Genomic DNA, 17,841 nt, shown 5'->3' with positions numbered 1-17,841 from the left:
CAGCCAGGCTTGCCAGGAGCATCCGATAGCTAGCTCAGCCTACAGAACAAACTCTGCTAGGAGGGGGAGGGGGATGTCACACAATGCTTTGGAAAGGCAGGGGAAACACAGCAGCAGCCTTAGTAATCCAGGGCTTCTGTACTCATGTCTGCAATCCCACCGGCAAAGAGAATGGCTGCTGGCGTGGCTGCGGGCAGCAAAATGGGTGGGAGGGGGAGGAAGAGGGGGGAGGAGGAGGAAGAGGGGAGAGGGGCAGCCAGGGCCTCTCCACGTATGTCCTTCCTCTCTTCTTAGTCCTCAGGCTACTGGAGGGCAGGGAAGTAGCTTTTGCTGCATTTCCTTTGCTGGGTAGAAAGTAGCCAATGACAGACACAGAACTAAGCAGCATTATGACTGATGCTGCGTAGGTGAACAGCAACAACTGAAGCAGCACAGGGGGGCCTGTGTGACACATCCCCACCTTGGACAGCTCAAGAGGTCAGCTCCAAGCTGATAGGAAGACCACTGAGGCAACAATTACAACAGCACCTGGGGGGTTTGAGTGACCCATCCCTACCTTGGACAGCTCAAGAGGTCAGTTCCATGCTGGTAGGAAGACTATTGAGACAACAATTACAGCAGCACCTGAGAGACTTGAGTGACCCATCCCTACTTTGGACAGTTCAAAAGGTCAGCTCCAATCTGGTGGGGAGACCCCTGAGGCAACAATTACAGCAGCATCTGGCGGGGCTTGAGTGACCTACCCCTACCTTGGACAGCTCAAGAGGTCAGCTCCATGCTGGTAGACCACTGTATCAGGAAGGACCTGCCCTGAATTGTGGATGGAAAGTACCCCCTTTGAGGGTCTTCATGCAGAGGCTGGGCAGGTCATCCAGTTACAGGGGCAATTTCAATTGGACTAGATGGTCCAGCCAGCTCTTAAATTCTGTGATTTTTGTGAAATAATGAAGAGTGAGGTCAGACATTAGGAGACCTGGGTAAGTCAGGTCATCTAGGGGCATCTGGGTGCTCCTGAGAGAGAGCCCTGAACCTGAGCACTTGACTTGATGTCAGGAAGATCTCGCTCCCAACTCCAGGAACTTATGAGTTGTGTGGCCTTGAACAAGCCCTCTCCCAGGTCCAGATTCCTCATATCTATCTATCTGTCAAATGTCATTGGAATCAATGACAAATCTCTTCCAGCCCTAGTTCTATGATTTATGATTAATCTATGACTAATCTACAGCTAATAAACTAATATATGACCAAATATGTGACTCAATTTTCACATCTGAAAAATGGTGATAATAGAAGCTCCTGCCTCCCAGGGTTATTGTGAAGATCCTAAAAGAGGAAAGCATTTTGAAAACCTTAAAGGAAAAGCTTGTGTTACTTTGATTCTTATTCAGTGAGCCTTTTCTGAGAGTTAGAGGGGAGATTCCATTTTGAATCATTGATTAAGCAGGAGGGATCATAGGAAATGAGAGTTGAGAGAAGCTTTAGAACAGGGGATGTCAGAACTAAGCGGCCATGGAACATCATCTAGTACCATCTCTCCCTTTTACAAATGGGGAAATTGAGACCCAGAAAGAAATGGTCACATAATTAGGGACACAGTTAAAACTCAGATTCCATTCCTCTGGCTCTTCTATCTACTCTGGTTCTTTCCCCTACAACACAAATCTCCCTATTTATGTCAAGAATAAGACACTCAGGATTCCACCCTAAAGATATTAACAAGTGGTCCCTCCCAACTTTTTCCAATTGCCAAAAATTGTTCACTCATTCGCCCACAAATATTTAATTAAACTCCCACTGTAGAGAAGCCCTATCTAGGTGCTGGAAGGGATCCCGGGATAACCGAGTCATGGGCACGGCACCATGGAAACTCATAGGCCGGCTGCAGAGATGAGAGCCAAACACAAATTAACCTGACCCAAAACAGAATGGCTCAGGGATGAGATGATGATGTGAGAGCAGCTGGCTGGGGGTTTAGAAATGCTTCAGGAGCTGGAAATATGTAGGAGGTACTTCCCAGTCATGTTCCAAGCACTATGGGGCTGAGAACAAAGGTCTAGAATCCTCTCTGTCCTCTCAGAGCTGCCATGTTACTGAGTCTCAGAGAATGAAGAGGCTTTCCAGAAGTGGGGCTGGGGATGAGAAGGGTTCAGGTGGAAGCCAGAGGTAAGAAGTAGGGGAGATGCTCATGAGACAGCAGGGACCGGTGGGTTAAGAACTTAGGGTTTCTAGAATTATCTTTTCATCTTCCAAATACAGGCAAAGATAGTTTTCAACATTCACCCTTGCAAAACCCTGTGTTCCAATTTTTTTATCCCTCCCTTCCCCCAGCCCTTCCTTTAGACAGCAAGTAATCCAATATATGTTAAACATATGCAATTCTTCTATATATATTTCCACATTTATCATGCTGCACAAGAAAAATCAGATCAAAAAGGGGGGGAATTAGGGTTTGTAAAGCACCTTAAGGTTAGAGGGAAGCCAAGGGAAACACTGAAATGTGTGTGTGGGGGGGGGGGGGAAATAGGTATAAGCAAGACTCCAGGCCATACCCAGATTGGGCTATTTGGGTCACTTTAGTTGCCCACAAGGCAGACTCTACTTTTCTGGTACTAGAGACAGCAAGAACCATGGCTGGCCTTCCCTGGCCTGAGCTCAAACCCTCATTACTTCTTCCCTGGATTATTACAAAAGTCTCCAAAGTGGTCCCTGCCTCGAGCATCTTCCCATTGTAGTCCATCCATTCAGCTTATGGCCGCCAAAATGATTTTCCTTAAACATATGGCTGACAATGTCATTCTCCTACTCAAGCAACTCCAATGGTATACACACACACACACACAAATACACACATATACACATATATACATAAATATGCACAAATATACACATATTTGCACACATACACATATATGCACAAATATGCATATATACATATATACATAAATATATATAATTTATATATATACCTTCATATATATGCATGGGTATATACATACATATGTAAATCTGTAGATATACATATAACTATACATACATATATGTGTGTATATACAATCAGTTGTTATATGTGATGATCCCATGACAATAAGGAAAAAAGAGTAAAGGGCATTGAATTGAAATCATAGCCCTGCCCTTTATTGGCTCAAGGACCCCTCGTAAGCCCTATCACTTCTCTGAGGTTCAGTTATCCTGTATGTAAAATGGAAATAACCCTCCTTGACCTCCGAGCTCGCAGGGGACAGCAAGGCAAGTGCCCCGTGGCCAGCGCCTTGAAATAAAAGCTGCCATCATTAAGAAGGAAAGCACCCCCCAGGAGGCTTCAGGAAGCTGGCATCCAGCACGTGCTGACTCCCCAGGGAAGGCTGGCTGGCATCTGCTCAGGGTGGTGGCTTCCCAGATCAATGGGAAAGGGGCAGTTTGGGGCAAACAGATGGCAGGATGCCTGGCCCTTGAATCTAATCTGTCGGTCCCTATTCTGTAGGATTACTTCTCTCTGTTTTCTGATAGGATATAGCTATTAAGAAACATACTGTGAATATATGTTATTTTATTGCACTTGCCATAGAGATCACAAACAGTTCATGGAGGATGCGGTTAATAAAATATGTTGTCTGATGATGAATTTATGTGTGTGCTTGCTATGTGCATATATTTGCCAATCAGAAGAGATTAAGATCACACTCTGAACACTCAGTACTTTTCCAGGAAAGGGAATATGTCACAAATTCAAATATCCTCCCTCAGAAGCGTTTATCTCTGTTGTCTTAGGAAGAAATTTTTTTTCCTTATTGAAAAATGAGACCTTTCCTTTGTTGAGAGAGAGGAGGGAGGGAGAGAAAGAGAGAGAGAGAGAGAGAAAGAGAGAGAGAGAGAGAGAGAGAGAGAGAGAGAGAGAGAGAGAGAGAGAAGAGAGAGAGAGACAGAGAGAGAGAGAATAGAAAGACAGAGAGAGAGAGAGAGAGAGAGAGAGAGAGAGAGAGAGAGATCCTATAGGTATAGCACACTGCATATACTGGCAGATTTTTTTCAACATATAGACTAGCTTTGCTTAATTTTCCCTTATTCCTCTTTTTCCTTTTTTAAAAAAAATTCTTTGTTATAAAAGACGCTCTTGGGAAATTTAAGTGATGGAAAAATAAAAGATACACAACAAAATTTAATTTAAAAAATAGATTCTCTGTTTTTTTTTTTTTTAATCCTCCTCACTCACCACCCAAATCCTCTCTTGTTAGAGACTTATGCGCTTGGTGGTGGCCCCAAAAGGTCACAGCTGCCCGCCCGTCTTGTGCTAGGTTCCCTTGCCCTCGCTGGCTGAAGGGCACTCTCCGGCCACTCTCCGGCCACTCCCAAACTTCCCTCTGTTACAGCAGCAAGGTCCCCAGGTGATCTCCCTTGCTTCCCTAGGAAGCTGCTAAGGGAGATGCTTTGCTCCCCAGGGTTGGCTACTGAGGTCAGCTTCCTGATGCTCTGGCCTGATCTCTGGTGACCAGTTTTCTTCCCTAAAGGGGTGGAGGTAAAAAGCAGAACTGGGAAGCTGAGGCAAGGTCTCTCTGCCTAATCGGATTTGGGAAGGAGATTTTACTAGCCTTCAGTACTTGCCTGAGAGATACAAGTCACTGAGCTGGATGCTGGGGAAAAAAATGAAAAACAATATCCTTACTCTAAGAAGCTGTACAATCTGATAATGTTGGGGAGAGGGGAGACTCAGAAAACTGGTGAACAAATTAGGATGTAACAGAGGGGCAAATGTGGCAAGCCAGGCTTCCCAGGGGCGCTGCATGATAAACTCACGTGTTCCAGATAAGGAACAACATGAGATCGCCTCACAGCTTTTGCAGGGGAGCTGAGATTTTTAAATTCCTGTGGATTCCGCTCTGTGCTGGGGGTAGCTGGCAGGCTGCCATGATGAAGAGGACTATTTTTATTCACATTAAATACTTTTTCTGAGTCTATGTTACATGCCTAGATTTTGTCTCAGTATCTAGACTTAAGCCAACCTAGAGGTTCCCATTCTCTTAATTGGTCAGGGTGCACTGAGTGAATCAATATCAATATCAAGACTCATGAGTTACTAGAAAATAACAGCTAACATATCATGAAGGTTATAAAGCACTTTACACCTAATTTTGTAATTAGTTTTAAATAATTCATTCATCTTCACAATCCTGGAAAGTACTTATTATTATGTCCATTTTGTAGATGAGAAAACTGAAGCAGACACTTACCCAGTTTTACACAGCTACGAAATGTCTGAAGCTAAATTTGAACTCAGCAACTTCTGAATCCATTTTGGGTCTCCATCTTCTGTGTCACTCAACTGTCTCCGATACCCTCACAAATACAAACTCAAGTCCAAGAGGCACTAATGCTCTCTAGCATACAGACAGCATGTGATCAATACAAAGGAGAAATCCAGACAAAGTGCTCAAAAATTGCTTAAAATTATAATTATAAGTTGAATTACTTCAATTCGTCAATGGACCCATCAACATGGCAATCCCATCCACCACCCTTGCAGATCACTACTTATCCATGCCTTCCCATCCTGAGATTTTTTTCCATAAATCCTCCTTCCATAACTCCTCCATAAACAGGGCACCCAATGCATCTGAGGCTTTCCTCCAGTCTTTTTAACATTTTCTGAATATCAATGAGACTTACTTGATCTATTATCCCTCCTCCTAGCTAGAGAACTGCCTTATCTCCTTGTGTTATTTGTCTTTGGCTTCCACCCACTATAGAATGTCTGTGATTCCTTAATAATACAATGTATTTGTCCTTTGCCTTCTCTCGGTATTCTTTTTCACCCAGGTTTTCAATAATAACATCACCACTTCTATAAAGTGGTCACTTCCCCTATAACGCTGTGAGATGGAAGCACAAGTAAGAGAAAGAAGCGAGCCTTTATTAAGTGCCTACAATATGTCAGGCACTGTGCTAAGCACTTTAGAAATATAACATGCCTTGACAAATATTACAATTATCATGTGTCATCTCTTTTATAAATAAAGAAACCTTAGGATTTGCACAGAAATTCTAAGTTACTTCTAGAGCTTTTTGTGATTTTTTAAAAAATATAGCAATAATATAATTTAATCATAATTTATATAGAATATTTATATATCATATGGCATCATAATAAATATATTAATATAACAAATAATTTAATAACATATAATGATATATAATATTAAAATAAAATTTAATATAATATTAATATCAATATTATTGGCATGATTGTTTTTCTAATTCTAATTTATCTTCTTTTTGCATCACTTTATTAGGTTTTTTATGTCTTTTGTTCATATTTATCATTTTCCATTGTATTAATATTTTATTACATTGATAAGCCACAATTTATTCAGTGATTTCTGAAACCATGAGGCTTTGTTTTCATCCATGTTTAGCATAGCACTTTATCCATAATAGACATTAATCAAGTTTTATTGAGTTGAATTTATGGTTCCACTTCTGATAATTAGTCATAATCCTTTACTACTTAGCCACTGGTGATTATGCATTATTTGTCCTCCCCCACACCCCATTTCCTTATATATTCTGGTTGTCAGATATTTTATCATCCCTGCCAAGAATGGCCATTTGTTCCTCTACAAGTATTCAGGCTAACAAGGGCATTTAACACAAAAATGGGTTTTGGTGGTTGGTTTTCTTGGTTTTGTTTTTGTTTTTTTAACACAATAAAGGCCCAAGACATAGACTTGGGGAACATTAAGATAGATCCATCCTCCTAGGATCCCTGAGGATCAGGTACAGTCCTGATGATTCACAACTCAATCCTGAGCTGTCCTTGTTTGTCCTTCATTTTTGAAAAGGCCCAGTGACATCATGGATGATGACTTAAGCACAAATTGGATTTAAGTGAAGCAGAATTGTGCGATGATGTCAGCCTCATTTCTCTCCTCCAGAGTCATTGATGTCCATTGACTGGACAAACATCCAGATGACTGGCCTAACAAAGGGCAGTTACAGAATCTCTAAGTTAGAACAGACTTCAAAGGCCATTTAATACAATCAGTCTCTGAATAAGCCTTCTCTTGGTGTTCTCCCCATCAAGACATCATCATTGGATGTGGCTCTTCTCAACAATTCAGACCGGTTCCAATGATCTTGGGATGAAGAGAGCCATCTGCACCCAGAGAGAGGATCATGGGAACTGAATGTGGACCACAACATAATATTTTAACTTTTTGTTGTTGTTTGTTTGCATTTTGTTTTCTTTCTCATTTTTTTCTTTTTTGATCTGATATTTCTTGTGCAGCATGATAATTGTGGAAATATGTAAAGAAGAATTACACATATTTAACATATATTGAATTACTTGCCATCTAAGGGAGGGGATGGGAACAAGGGAAGGAAAAGATTTGAACACAAGATAATGCAAGGATGAATGTTAAAAATTATCCATGCATATGTTTTGAAAATAAAAAGCCTTAATAAAAAAAGTAAAAAACAAAACAAAACAAAAATAAACAAAAAGAGATCATCAGCCTTCAGCTTGAAATGATCTCCTGAAAGGGTGTCCATCTTTAATAGTGTTAATTTTTGGGAACTGAGGCCTCAAGTTACACCTTTTGACGCTAAGTAGACCTAAGACTAAACCCTCTTCCATGCAAAAATCCTTCAAATCCTTAAAAACATGTGTGTCCCACTCTCTAATCTTTCTCTTCTCCAGGACAAATATTCTCAGTTCCTTCAATAGATCCTTATTTATCGAGATCTTCAAGAGGTAAAACTAATCAAATACTAATGCTCCCAAAGTTCCTCTTAAAGAGTCCCCCAGAGTCTAAGATGTAGAGGCTCCCAAAATGACACATCTTTGTTTTGGGGGAGCCCCTTGCTCCTTCTATTATGTATTTACAACACATAAGGCCTTTTATCAGCTAGGAGCTACAGGGGGTTATATGGAGGCAGTTTTGGTGAAGCTCCTTCAGAAGGTCTTAAGAGAAGAGCATATCTTCTCGCTCCTGACTATATGAGCTCAATTCATACAATCAAATGATAGATAGACACATGAGGAGAGGGGGTAAGTCTGGAACCAAAGGAACTGGAGATGTAGATGGGCAAAGCCCTGAGTCCACATTTCCTAGGCTTGTCAGTACAGAACATGTCAATAGTTTGTGATTGTGTCACTTCCCAGGCCCAAGAATCAAATACAAATCCCTTGTGGGATATTTGAAGCCCCTCACAAGCCCCTCTCACATTTTCAGGCTCATTCTGCCTTGCTTTCCTTTGAAATCTCTATATTCCAGTGAAAGTAGCTTCATTGCTGTCCCCATCTCCTCTCTCCATGCCTTTGCCTTGGCTGTGCCACCTGCCTGGAATGCTCTCCCTTCTCAGCTAGGACCCATGGAGACCCTAAGTTCCCTGATTAATATGGGGTGCTAGCTCATGGCTTCTCCCACAGCTTCTAGTACCAGGCTTCTTCCCTAGCAAAATGCTTTTATTTACTTGGCATATATTGGGTCCAAATTGTTTTCCCTAAGTGGAACATAAGCTCCTTGAAGACAGGATCTGTTCACTTTTGCTTCTGTGCTCAGTGTCCAGCACAGAATGATGCCTGTTGGATGCATGTGCTCTCACTATGGAACCTTAGAGTCATCTGGGGATCCCACAAGAAAGGGGAGCTGCCGGAGGGCCAGGAGAAAGGACCTCCTGTCAACTGCTAGGGGCAATCAAAAACCTAAATTCCCCAGGTTCATCTCCAGGCACTCTACCTAGCTCCCTCCAATTCCCCAGATTGCTTGACCTGGGATGAAGAAAGGACTGCCTTGTTATTGGGAGATCTGGGCAGCAATCTTTCCCATGAGCAAGAGTTGTTTCATTCATTGCATATATATATATATATATATATATATATATATATATATATATATATATGTCCAAGGGCCTTAGATAGTGCCTGGTATATAGTAAGCACTAAATAAATGCTAGGGGATTGATTCACTGGAACGATTAATCTAGGATTTTATCTGAGAAACATTCACATGTTTACTTTTACTTTAGACTTAATTTAACCAAGTAGTTGTTATTCAGTTATTTCAGTCCTGCTCCACTCTCAGTGATTTCATTTGAGGTTTTCTTGGCCAAGATACTGGAGGGGTTTGCCATTTCCTTATCCAGCTCAGTTTATAGATAAGAAAATGGAGGCAAATAGAGTGAAGTGATTTGCCCAGGATCACACAGCTAATCAGTTGAACTCAGGAGAATGAGTCTTCCTGACTCCAGGTCTGGTGCTCTATCCACTGCAGCGCCACCTAGCTGCAGTGAGCAGGGTGAAACTATCCGATTTTTCATTTCTTTCTTAGATTTCATAAAAATCATATTTAAGCTGCTTTTTTTTATATCTTTTGTGTATTGTTCTAGGCTAATGGCCCCAAATCTGACACATTTTTGTCATAACAATAGGGAGGTAACATTTATCTCCCTACAACATTTTCCCTGTGTTAGTGAAAATGCAAAAAAAATGAAAATCAGTAGATGGATGGCATACAACATTGCCTTACTAAAGACATTTATTACTTCAATTTGTTTTTTGTTTTCTCTTGGATTTTCTAAAGAAACAATTCTATCATCTGAGACTGGGAGGTTTTAGCTTCTTCAGTTTGCTTTAATGAATATTTATTAATCGAGGACAGTTACAGAAGATAGAGCACTGGCCCTGAAGTCAGGAGGACCTGAGTTCAAATACAATTTGAGATGTTTAATATTTCCTAGATGTGTGACCCTGGTCAAATCATTTAAATCCAAATGCCTTGCAAAAATTTTTTTCTAAAAACTTAAATAGCTAGGTGATGCAGGGGATAGAGCACCAGCCCTGAAGTCAGGAGGACCTGAGTTCAAATCTAGTCTCAGGCACTTAACACTTCTTGGCTGTGTGACCCTGGGCAAGTTACTTAACCCCAATGCCTCAGCCAAAATAATAATGATGATAAATAAAAATTTAAGCAACTACCATATGCCAAGCACTATAGTTGCTCTGAGTTGTTTCAGTTCGTGTATGATTCTTAAGGATCCCATTTGGAGTTTCCTAGGCAAAGATACTAGATTGGTTTGCCATTTCTTTCTCCAGCTCATTTTACAGATGAGAAAACTGAGGCAAACAGGGTGAAGTGACTTACTCAGGGTCATACTGCTGGTAAGTATCCAAAATTGAGGTCCTCCTGAGCCTGCTCTATGTTTCCTATGGTGCCACCTAGCTTCCCCTAAGCACTATGGTAGGCATTTAGATACAAAACATTGCTTCCACTCAAGGGGATTATATTTCTTCTTGAAGAATAGAGCACATGAGCAAAAAAGAATGGGACAAGGTAAATGAGGAGGCAGCATCACATATTGGAAAGAGAACTGGACTGGAGTAAGAGGGCTGGGGTTCAAATCCCAGCTCTGCTCCTCAGTATCTGTGTGATTTTGGACAAGTTATCAAAATCCTCTAGACCTCAGTTTCTTCCTCTAGAAAAGGAGAGACTCTACCATTTTAGGAAAAGAGAAGGGAGGGAGAAATATTTGGAAGTTAAATTTTTTAAACTGTCTTTACATGTAATTGCAAAAAAAATATTAAAAATTTAAAAACCAAAATGCCAAGGAGAAGAAGGAAGAGGAAGAGGAGGAGGAGGAAGGAGAGAAGAAAGATGAGGAAGGGGAAAAAAGGGAAGGAGGAAAAGGAGGAGGAGGAGAAGGAGGAGGAGGAGAAGGAGGAGGAGGAGAAGAAGAAGAATATTACCAACCTTCGATCCAACTCATTTCTCAATCTTAGATTTGCCCCTGTTGCTTTCTTATTCTGCTTTCCCCACCCATATCCATTCAGTCGCCAGGTTCTATCGCTGGAAAGCATCCTTTTCTCTCCCTACAAATAATCACCACCCAAGTTCGAGCCCTCATCATCTCTCATCCGGGTTGCCTCCACTTCCTTTCGCTCTCCTGTCCAGTCCATCCAGCACAAAGCTGCTGAAACAATCTCCTTACTATGTCACTGCCACTCGCTGTCTGTATAAACTCCTCATCCTCCCTTGGAAATGCGGATTCCACAATCTCATTCTCACCTCCTGTTCTGGTCTTATCTCATCCCACTCATCTTCTTCTTCAGCCAGGCTCTTAGATGGTCCCTGCCCCCCACCCCTACCTCTGTACATTTGTAAAAAGCCCCCTTTTCCCTCCATTTTTGAGGACTTTTCAACCTGGAAGGTTCCTCTCTCCACCAGGTGCCCTCCTCACTTTGGAAGCTCCTCCCAGAGCCTCCCGCCATGCTCCTGACTTTACTCCTCCTGGCTCTGCTCTTGACTCTGGGACCTTCTCCACCATACTCCACATACATCCTTTCTCCCTGTACCCCCTCCTATGCAGATCCCCTCTCGGCTGTGCTCCCGAAATTTTTCTGGGCCATCATGACTTGGCTGCCTTCTCTTTATGTCATACCTACCTTGCCATTGATGAGTTCTTTCTGGGGTTTGCCTTAGGAAGACCGGCCCAGGTTTGCATCAGTCCCTCCTGGCTACATTTCTTACTTTCTAGGTTCTACCACTGCAGATGAGCCCATGCAGATACCTTTTCCTTCCCTTTCAACCCTCTGCCTTTCGACTTCCTTTTATGTATTTTCTTCTCGATTCCAAAGTAAGCTTCTTGAAGGCAAAGACTTTCTCTCTGCTTCTATTTATATTTTCAGTCCTTAGTATACTGCCTAGCACACAGTAAGCACTTAATAAATGCTCCTTGAGTTGACCCAAACACCCCTCTTTGGCCACAATTCTGAGTTCTGTCTTATCCTATTAGAATATAACCTTCTTGACAATAGAGACTGTCTTGTTTTTTGAATTTATATCCCTCATGCTTAGCATATAGTAAGTGATTAATCTATATCTTGCCTCTGGACCTAGCCAGCTCTGGAGGGGAAAGTGAGGCAGCCCTCCCTTACTTCAATCCAATTCATTTGCATGTCATGGTATCACCTCCCTGACATCTCTTCGAGAAGGAAGGGCAATAAAAACAATCAATTTAGGAAAAACCCTCCTATTTAAAAGTTTTTTTTTATTTAAATTTAATTTTAAATTTATTTTATTTATTTAATGAAATATGATTAATAAATAAATGGTGATTGGTTTTTATAATTAAATTAAATTTAAAATGTTTAAACATAAATGGATGCTATTTTTGGTTAAAACTTTTTTGCATCTATTAAAGCTATTAATGGCCCTCCCCGGCAGCAAGGTGGGCACCCACCTGCTGACCATTACTGCTCATTGTCATCCTCCATTGCCCACATAATCTAGGTTTAAGACCAGGATCTCTGCCATTCTCCACAGAACTAAATAGTTGTTCTAGAGACTGGAGTTTAGAAACTTGCCTTTTCCACCTTTCCCTTTCCCCTTCAATGAGATCCTAATTCGATCCCCATGGGATGTAGTATCCTCTCATTCCAGGTATTCAGGGTAGCAGCGAATTATTTCATAGGCCCTAGAAAGGACTTTCCTCATCTCTAAAATGGGGATAATAAGGCATTTATCTCCCAGGCTTGTTGTTCAGATCAAATGAGATTCTCTTTCTAATGAGCTCATTAGTACATGCAATACCTGGCACACAGTAGGCACTATATAAATATTAACCATTATTATTATGAGCCAACATTTAAGCAAATTAAAAAATGCTACTCGGTAGAAGTATGAAGATAAGCTAATATTGTTTTTATAATTTCTCCTTTAGCTCAAATATTGATTAATCTTTTTGAAAATTACAAGTGGATCCATATCTCTAATTCTTATTACTTTATTGTATTACTCAATCAAAGCAAGCACTTAGTGCTTACTTCAATGAGCTCCGTACTGTGCTAGAAGCAACGGCTACAAGCACAGAAATGAAATTCTCCGCTTTCCAGGCATCCATTAAAGGTAAATGCAGTTTATACAATTTCTACTTTTCTAAATTTCCCTGGAGCTTCTCCACACATGGAAATATGGTGAATTTCTGCGCACACTTTAAGGGCATTTTTAAAAAATTACTGTGGATCTGGGAAGGTTTAGCTAAAAGAAGATTGGGAGGGACTTCCATCCCTTATATATTAGCTCACCACCATCAGAATGGGAGATCCTCAGGGGCAAAAGCCGTCTACTTTTAGTTTTTGTACTCCCGGCACTTAATAAATGCTTTTTCATTCCTCATTTAATGCACGCAGGCTTGACACTGGTCCTTCTTTAAGTAAAGGCCTGTCAATTGGATCTGTTTTTTCTGCTTGACCCCAGAAAACACAAATAAGAGCAATGTGGGCTAGGGGCAGTGGAAGGCACAGGGGGATTGCAGGAAAGCAGATTTAGGTTTAATGTCAGGAAGAATGGCTCTCCCAAAATGGGCCAGGCCTCGTCCGGTCCCCTCCACCCTGCCTTTGGAGGCCTTTGCGCAAAGACTCAACCAACACTGGCAGGGACCATGTGGAGATTGTCAGGAAGGTGTAAACCTTGGGGACCGGCTAATCCGACCCTGTTTTGCAAAAGAGGAAATTGAAACATGAGGAAATTAAAAGACTTGGCCACTGGGGAGTCAGAGGCAGGATAGGAGTGCTAGTCATCTCCTGCCTAATGGAAGGAAGAGTAGTGAGTCATTCAGACAGTAAATGTGCATTCAATACCCTGGGCAGGCCTGCCTGTGTGCTCTGAAATCCTCCAAGAGCTACCAAAGTTTGTATTAAATTCAATATATTTGTATAAGCAAACACAAGTACATATTTTATTTTCTAATTATTATATGTTATAATTTATATTATATATAATTATTTTATTTTATAATGCATGTATAATATACACATAATACACACATATATACACATATGATACATGAATGAAGGAACTGCTACTTGACCAGCTTGGGGAACCACCTGTATAGGTGTTCCTTCTGCCTGTGCAGGGCACAACACACGTGTGATTTTTAGGGAGCCCTATCGAATTGTCTGGGACACACTGAGGATCCAAACCTGCCTTGAGCTCACCAGCTTTGGAGAATGAGCTGAGCAGGTTCTAAGAGGCAGGATTTGAATCCATGTCTTGGGCATGTATGTATCTGTGTGTATATGTGTACATATACAAACACATGTATCAATATATGCACACATGTACACAGGTGGGTTGTATTTTTACACTCCCTCATCCCTTTTGCCCTTTGTCCTTAAGCTTGCCCAGCATCAGGGTCTTTTCCAGTGAGTCCCTTCTTCTCATGTGGCCCAAGTCTTTCAGCTTCAGCTTCAGTACTCGCCCATCCCGTGGACAGCCTGAATCCCTCTCTTTGACTGATTGGGGCTCTTTGGGATTCTCCCAGGGATTCTTCTCCAGCCCCACAATCCAAAGGCGTCGGTTCTGGGCTGCTCAGCTTTCCTTACAATCCGGCTCTTCAAGCGATCCACTCCTGGAAAAATCATAGTGAGCAAGGGGATGTCTCTGATTTTCCTACATTGTTCAGACTGGCCAGAGCCTCCTTCAGAGACCCCAGCTGTCACTGCCGCAGTTGTGGAACCCACAAAGGGTTCCCGGCCCCGCTTCCCTTTCTTCTCCCAGTTGGTCAGGAAGTGGTGGGACCAGTTGCCAGGACCTTAGGCCTTGGATGTTAAGCTTCCGGCTGCTTTTCCCTCTCGCCTCGTCCAGAGGCCTCTTAATTCTTCACTTCCAGCAGTCTGAGAGATCCTTAAATCAGGACTGTTCGCATCTCCCCCAGCAACCTTAATCCCACCTCTCCGCTTGTCGGGCGTCTCACAGGTGCGTTCTCTGCATGGCTCGCCCTGCTCTTTCCCATCAGACCGACCCCGCTCCAGCCTAATGTGACTTCCTGGCCTGAACACGGCTCCCTGGGAGGGTCCGGCACTCTGGCGGCCGCATTTGGCTGTGATTCACGGTCAGGCTTTGCTGTCGGCAACAAAGCGGGAGAGAGGGTCTGCTGGAGCCCCCTTGTTGCAGTCTGGTGCATAAATGTGTGTATACCTAAAGGTGGCTTAAATGTGTGCATGTATATACCCACACACATCATATGTAGATATATGTGTCTCTATAAAGATCTGTGTTTGTACGTTCAACAACTGCCCAGTGCCTCATGTGCTCCGACACTTTTCGCTGATCAGTCGGGACCTTCTCTATAACTCAAAGCCTTGGACGGGTCGTCGGGGAATCAAGGTCACGCAGCCAGCCTGCGGCATTTGGGGCTCCTGGCGCTGACTCCCTTTGGGGTCACCGGCCCAAGTCCATGTGAGGAGAGAACGCTGCCGGCTTGGGGGGCGGCCAGGGCAAGCTGGCGTCTGAGCTGCGCTTGGAGGATGGCAAGCAAGGCCTGACCCCGAAGGTAAGGGCCACGAGGGGAAGGGGTGCCCTCCATTCTGGGCCTGGGGCTCTGGGGGCTCAGCCACCAGCCCGAACACGGCCTCTGGGACAGGCTTCCCACCGACCACAATCGGATGCCGCCCTCGGTAAAAGGGGGGGCTGGTATTTCCAAAGCAGCGCCAGGGGAAAAGGAACTCGTGGCAGGCGGAGAAGGAGGCAAGAGGGGCTCTGCTCAGCAGGAGGGCCGGGTTGCCACAGCAACCAGCTACCTCCCAAGTCCACTCATTATGTGGCTTTTGAATCAGGTTTCCTTGTGGGTACAAATTGCAGCATCCCTGGCTCCCCCGCCCACCTGATCGCCTGCCAGGCTGCCCACTCCCCAGCCCACCACCAGCCTGCCCATATTCAGGGAGGGGGGTTAGTCAAAGAATGCCCCCCCAATCTAGCATCAGTCTTCCCTTAGCTGCGTTCTGTTCCTGAGTCACTTAAGAAACAGTCACAGATCTACATGGGATCCCAGAATCAGGGTTGGGAGGACAGCCCATCATTTACAGAGGGGGAAACTGAGGCACAAGGACCCCACACAGGCAGTAGGTGGCAGGGGCAGGTATGAATGGGGGGTGGGGAAGGTGGGAGGGAGAGGGTCCCTAGCCACTTGTCATGAGAAGCAGTGACCACTGGGGGACCGGCGTCCAACTCTAAGCATGGGTATCCACTAAATGTGTGACCCCGGACAAGTCACCTGGTCCCATCTGAGCTGTCAAACCGGCATCCGTCTAGTAGCAGCATCAGACTGCTTGGTCAAGTCCAGGAACATTAGATCGGTTTTCTGAGGTCAGAGAAGTTATATCTGCTCAGGAGGGAACCATCCCAGCCTCCCATTTCTCTCCCCTGAGGCTTTCACCTCAACCCAGCCCTGGAGAAAAGTACCCCCCACACACCATTATCCTTGACACCCTAGAAGCAGAAATCAATTTATCAAAGAGTAAACTTACTTATTGTGTGACCTTTCCCCGACAAGTCACTTCACCCATCTGCCTCAGTTTCCCCATCTGTAAAATGAGCCAGGAAAGGAAATGGTAAACCCAGTCTGATATCTTTGCCAAGAAAATCTTAAATGGGGTCATGAAAGAGTCAGCCACGACTGAAACAGGAAGGTCTGTTTAATTGGATTTCTTGACATTTTAAGCTGAGTGCTTGTTGAGTCATTTCTCCTTTCCCCCCCCCCCCCCCCCCCCCCGAGGATAGCAGGGCAGATCTCAAGTTAGAACAACATTTTGCCCTTTAACCCCACAAAGCCTCCTTCACTGGCATTTTCTTTTTTCAAGGCAACTGCTCAATAAGTATTGATTCCATTGATTGTTTTTCTCCTTCTATCCTCCCTCGAGGAAAGATAGAAATTTCAGAAAAAGTTAAGTCAGAAGCAAGTTAGAGCTTGTTTCTCAGGGAATAGGGAAGGGGCTAAATGGGAGAGCGCTCTCTCCAACTTTGTAGAGGGTCTGCCTACCTGCGGGAGTGCAGCACCTGCTGTCCCCCAACGCCTTCCCTTCTCGAAGTGTGATAGCGGCCTCAGGTCAGTGGCTCTGTGACCTCCCTGAGGTGCATAGTCTGCTCTGTAGGACATGTGCATCTTTAGAGCGTGAGAATCCAGAGGGGAAAGGGAGCTAGGGGCCATCTGGTCTAACTCCCACATCTTATAAATGGGAAAACTGGCTTAGGAGAAATAGCAAAGACCGAGCTGACCCCTGGTCCACTTCCCCTCTGCCTCTCTCCATCTCTAATTCATCTTTATTCAGCACTTGAACACTTGCAATAAGATTTTTTTATCTCATCTGATCTTCCCAAAAGCCCTCTAAAGTGGAGGCTGTTATTATTCCCATTCTACTGATGAGAAAACTGAGGCCCTGAGACACAAAGTGACTTGCTTTCCCTTGTTTAATCTTTCTGGTCATTACTCCCCAGCAAGCCCTAAGACAGGGACTCACATGTTCATCAGAGTCACTTACTTCTCCAAAGTGGAGCCCGAGGTGAGCAGGGCATCCCTGGAGTCCACAGGGTCCACCTGATGCTCCCAGTGACCGATGACATTGTATGGATTGTATTATCCTGCATCAGACCCTTAATTCCTGCAAGGACTCTGGCCTAACTATCCACACAGGGAAAACCAAGTGGATGAGAATGCTCAGTGTCTAGTCATTTATATGCAGTTGAACCCCTTTATTTTAAGGAGCTGAAGTATTGCCCAAGGTCACACAGGGAATCTGGGGGGTAAGATTTGAATCCAGGTTCTCAGACTGCAGAGTGAGGGCACTTCTACTGGACCGCACTGATCTTTGTGCACCCCTATTCTCCTAAACTCTTATTGGTGAAAGGGCACTAAGTCCGGATCCTCTGAAGGGCTAGGAACCCCTGGGAATTCTGGCCCTACAGCCCTCTCTCAGACTTGGAACCAGAGACCGTGGTTTTCAAAGTCACCTTGTCATTTATTATCTGCAAGACCTTGGACAAATACTTAACTGCTCTGAGTGAACTAACC

The sequence above is a fragment of the Sarcophilus harrisii genome, chromosome 5 (genome assembly GCF_902635505.1).
Source record: "Sarcophilus harrisii chromosome 5, mSarHar1.11, whole genome shotgun sequence".
NCBI classification, from domain to species: Eukaryota; Metazoa; Chordata; class Mammalia; order Dasyuromorphia; family Dasyuridae; genus Sarcophilus; species Sarcophilus harrisii.
Note: the sequence above shows the minus strand (reverse complement) of the source record.